This window comes from Podarcis filfolensis, assembly GCF_964270895.1.
Source record: "Podarcis filfolensis genome assembly, chromosome: 1".
NCBI classification, from domain to species: Eukaryota; Metazoa; Chordata; class Lepidosauria; order Squamata; family Lacertidae; genus Podarcis; species Podarcis filfolensis.
The window spans coordinates 86,260,970-86,266,115 of record NC_139604.1 but is presented as its reverse complement, the minus strand read 5'-3'; the positions used below and the strand labels follow the sequence as shown (position 1 = coordinate 86,266,115).

At 46.6% G+C, this 5,146-nt stretch overlaps 1 long non-coding RNA gene across 2 annotated transcripts; it reads left to right on the top strand.

Moving 5' to 3' along the window:
- The first annotated feature begins 2,486 nt into the window (after window positions 1-2,486).
- LOC310747078 lies at window positions 2,487-4,907 on the top strand. Of its 2 annotated transcripts, none has more exons than XR_014540883.1 (3): window positions 2,487-2,600; window positions 3,894-3,957; window positions 4,797-4,907. It is a non-coding gene; the product is annotated as an uncharacterized lncRNA (long non-coding RNA). The 2 variants fall into 2 exon arrangements; XR_014540884.1 differs by having other exon boundaries at window positions 2,487-2,692.
- Window positions 4,908-5,146: the final 239 nt, after the last annotated feature.

Genomic DNA, 5,146 nt, shown 5'->3' with positions numbered 1-5,146 from the left:
TTACAAGACAGCAATAAAACTAAATATGATAAATAACAATCATCATGCAAACAAACAAAACAGTTTAAAAGAGCAATCAAGAAAAGCAAGTCCAAAACACCAGCTTAAAAATCCAGCTGCATCAAATTGCAAAAAAAAACCTCAAGAAGCATAAGCTTGCCAAAAGCAAAACTGTTTCCAGACTATCATCTAAAAGGCTAAGCAAGAGAGAGAAGGGGCTCCATAGCCCTCCAAGAGGAAGGCAGGGAATCCACCATTCTTGGCACCACCACTGAAAAGGCCCTGTCCTGGGATACCTGCCCATCTGAACTCACACAAAGGTGGGGTCTGAAGCCAAGCCTCAGATGTCAATGTTACCTTGCAGGAAGTCCTTTAGAAGAGTCCCTGAGGTAATCTGGATCCCAGTGGTTTAGGGCTTTAAATGCAAAACTTACACTTTGAATTAAACCAGAAAAAAATATAGTCAGCTGAAGCAAATGGTGTAGGATTGGGGTAATATAGCTGGGTCAACCCGGTGAAGGCAAGGTGAGGAGATTGGTAGTTGGAGAATCTTCCATGGAAGGGCCTTGGAAAAATGGGTGTTCTGTTCAAAACCTCCTGCACTGAAACAGAATCCTCCTGGTAAGTCATGGTGTTTTGTTCATTTCACCATAATCAGTTTATTTTTTTATTTATTAAAAGCTTATTTACCCAGCTCTTCAGCCAAAAAGGCTCCCAGAGTGGTTAATTAACACGACGCAAGCAGTGAACAGCAGCGATCAATATCCCTGATCCCGAGATGCTGCCTAAACACCCAAGAAAAATGTCTGGCAATAAAATCCGGCTGGCTCAAGAAAATGTCATGAGTTAAACGAAAAGCAGGCTATTATCATCATCATAATGCACCATAAATGTACAGGGTGTTTTACATTAACAGATTAAGAAGAGCAAAAAAAAAAAAAAGGGGGGGGGGGAGAGAGCCAAGCCCCTGGTATGTTGAAGAGTTCATAATCTTCATCTCAACAGAGTGGATGGGGAGAAAAAACAGAGAGTTCAGGGAGGCAGGCAGGCAGAGGCCTGGGTACCAGAGGAAGAAATATGTGTTTTCTGCTTTTGCTTTCCAGTAGGGGAGGAGGACTAAGCTGCTCCAGAAGCAAAACAGAACTGCCAATCAACCTTGCTTATGGGAAAACTGGTTCTTGTCCCTGTCACAGTCCAGAGACCGCTCTGGATGACCCCACCGGGTTGCTACTCTCTGAATGGCTTTGAGGTGGCTTCGAACACTCCTGAGGCCAGCCAGATTCCCTAACCCTGGTAGCTCCAGCCATCTCTTCCTTTCTTTCCAGTACTCAGAGGGAGGCAGTGCCTCCCAAGCACCAGCAAACAGCCAGGAAATGGTGTATTTTTCTGAGCTTATAAATGGAAGAGAACGGCTAAGGGGTGCTGTTTTGAACATCCAAATCCCCTACCCAAATTTTTTTTAGGGTGTGAACTTGATGTTGTTTTCTTTCTTTATGCAAAAAAATTACCTCAGTTCCCTCTCCCCTCCGTAACTGAGAGGCCTGAACCAGCTTACAAAACCACACTGAAACAGAGACATGACAAATTATAGGATAGGGATAGGGAACCTGTGGCCCTCCACATATCATGGGACTACAATTCCCACCATCCTAACTGTTGACCTTGCTGGGTGAAGCTGATGGGAATTGAAGTTCAACAACATCTGGAGAACCTTGCTTATTAGCAGTACATGTGAAAAGGATCTAGGGGTCTTAGTGGACCAACAAGCTTAACAAGAGTCGACAGTGTGATGCAGCAGCAAAAAAAGCTAATGCTGTTCTAGGCCACATCAACAGTAGTGTCCTGATAAAGGGAAGTAATAGTCCTGCTCTATTCTGCGTTGGTCAGATTGGGCACCACAATTTAGGAAAGATGTTGACAAGCTGGGACGTATGCAGAGGAGGGTGAACAAGATGATCAAGGGTCTAGAAACTAAGCCTTACAAGGAGCTCTTGAAGGAGCTGGATATGTTTAGCCTGGAAAAGAGGAGACTGAGAGGAGACTTGATAGCCACCTTCAAATATCTGAAGGGCTGTCACATGGAAGATGCAGCAAGCTTGTTTTCTCCTACTCTGGAGGATAGGACTCGAACCAGTGGCTTTAAGCTACAAGAAAGGAGATTCTGACTAATCATCAGGAAGAACTTTCTGAGAGTAAGAGATGTTCAACCATGGAACCTTGGAAGGTGGTGGACTCTCCCTCCTTGGAGGTTTTTAAGCAGAGGTTGGATGGCCATCTGTCATGGATGTCTTAGCTGAGATTCCTGCATTGCAGAGGGTTGGACTAGATGACCCTTGGTATCCCTTATAACTCTCCCTCTACAATTCTATGATTCTAACCTCAGGTTCCAGATCCTTGCTTTAGAATGATCAGGGGAAAAAAAACTCCATGAAACAAACCATTCTAGAAGTGCATATCACAAAAGAACTACATTGGTACTTCCTCAGCAACGACTAGATTCCTGACACTTAAGGAAACAGAGGCTAAGAGTGGTTTACTCAAGCTCATTGACTGAACCTTAGAAGAAACCTCATGACTATGGAACCAATTATCTAGGGCAGGTACGGAGAACCTTTGGCCCTCTAAATGTTGCTGAACTACAACTCCCATCATCCCTGGACATTGGCCGTGCTTGCTGGGGATGATGGGAGTGGTAATTCAGCAGCATCTGGAGGTACAAAGGTTCCCCACAACTGACCTGGGATGAGAGGTGGGCTCTCCCCCTCCAGACATCCATCTGCTGGAGATGCTCCTTTAGCTCTGGATTCCCTACGTCACTTATATGGCCCCCTCAAACTCTGTAATTCTATCATATGAATCCATAATGGATTCATTATGGGCCCAGGCAAAGCATTCATTTTTCTAAGGGACCACGCCACTGGCTTTTAGATCCTCTCCAAAATGAATGGGAAGGGTTATTCCTGTTTGGGTGGGGCTAGTTTCTACTCAGTGTGCCTTTCTTGTGCAAAAACCGGGTGCTGCTTTTTTGCTGATCCTACACATGCCTGAAGGTCAGCCGCCCTCCTCGCAGCTGGCTGACATTTTTGTGCCTGGCAATCAAGCTTGATGGGTTCTTTGATGCAGCTGGAAGAGGGCACAGAGTTCTTTTGGCCATTAACAATCTGAGCAGAGCTGCCTGGGGAACATCTAGGAACTGAACTGCACAAGCACTGAGATGCACAGGAGCTGTGACGGAAGGGCTGGGAAAATCTGTGCAGGTTCAGCCCTTGGTGAACTATTTGGAGGCATCCACTGCAAGGTGAACACATGGATAACTGAGTTTGTGGTGCAGTGCCATAATTATATGTGCTTCGCCATAGTAGGTGCCCACAACTGCCTTGCTGTGTGACAGAGGCCATCCTGAACATTGCCCCTGCCTCACAGACACAGCTATTGCATGCATACCCATAGTCAGTCATAAGCCTCAGTCCTTGGTCAATCTTTTACTCCAGTAATCATGGCACAATGAGGCCTTCTTGGCATACTGTCAGTATAATCATATGCATCTTTACTTGCAAGTAAGTCCCATTGTGTTCAATGGTGTTTACTCCCAGAAAAGTGCATAGAATTGCAGCCTGTGTTCAGTCAGAGCTATAAATGCTTCCCCTAGAAATCCATTCCTATTTCTTGTGGTCAGGCAAATGTGCAGCCTTGTCACCTCCTGCTCCACTGATCTTGTGGAAGAGGCTAATAAGTCCTGTGCGCTTCTCTGGCCAGCAAACTGGAGCATGTTTGCTAATGGCTCCCGGGCTGTCAGAAGTTCTCCATCCAAAGCCCTTACTCCCGATTTGCATTTTGCAATGAGCCATGCTCAGTGACACAAACTTGGCTCTCTCTCTCTGTTTCTCTCCCAGGAGGCATCTCGTCTGGTCCGCCTTGTCCCACATGGAGCTTTCTGGTCCTTGCATTACAGGATTGGTGAGCACAGCTTCCTGAAACAATGCTGAGCTACTCGCACTGCAGGGAAAGAGAAAATGGAGACCACATGCTAGGCATGTGGCAGGAGATGTGCGCTGAGATTTAGTGAAGGGTGTCATGACAGACAGCAGCATTTAAATGTTCAGAAGAGAAGATGCATACCAGCGCTGTACAGTAGCGAGGGTGACATCAGGCAGTCTGTTTCAATCCATTTATCAGGGTGCCTGCAGCGGCTCTGATTTTAAAGCAAAGAAAAACCAATACCCAACAGATGCCTGCAAAGTTACTGGCGGGAGTTCATAGAAGAGCAGTATTAGTGATGAACTACCCAAAGGATTGATTGATGAGAGTGAGAGAAAAAGAGTGACATATGCACAGCTTGGCTAGGCAATGACAGGGGCTTCCAGTCCATTTCGAGGCACAATTCAAAGTGCTGGTTCTGTCCCACAAAGTCCTAAACAAGGCTGGTGCAGTGCTGATGATGAAGAGATGCATAGACCAATGGCCTTTGGCAGTACAATGCAGTTTCAGGTGTTTCTGTGCTGCCTATTGAAGGCAACTCCCTCCAAATCTTCAGACAAGCTCACTCAGCAGAGTCAGGTAGATGTGAAACAACTTGGGGGCGGGGGATAAAGCAGAACCCTGCAAGAGAGCCAAGGTCTCCCAGCACTACCTTCTGGAATGGAAAGTCAAAAGCTGCAGCATACAACTGTGACACCTCCTCCGAAAGGTTATCATGGTTGGTACTGAGAGCTGCAGAGACATTCAGGAGAAACAACAGGGTCAATCCACTGCATGGTGCCCTCATTCTATTTGCACTTCTCTATCTTTCACAACAGCTCTTCCCTCCAGTGACCTGTAGCCCAAAGGATGCATCTGTCTTCAGCGAGCCCCTCTGACCCTTGCTAGGTTTCAGCCAGTGCCCCTGTTCCTCACAGCAATCACAGCAGCAGCCAGGAGGCTCTCATAACTTGGACTGGTGGCCTCCGACCCCTGATTAAGGAATCGCTTAATGCATCTTCTTAGTCCCATGACTGCAAGCACATGGGGTCTGTTCCTGCTGTCGCTTCTTTTGAGCATCAGATGCATGATTTGTTCATCTCCGGTGGCACACGCCTCTGCGATATAAATAATAGCAAAACTGCCCCAAGGCCTGGAGCCAACTCGTGGCCGAAGAAGCAAGGAGCGG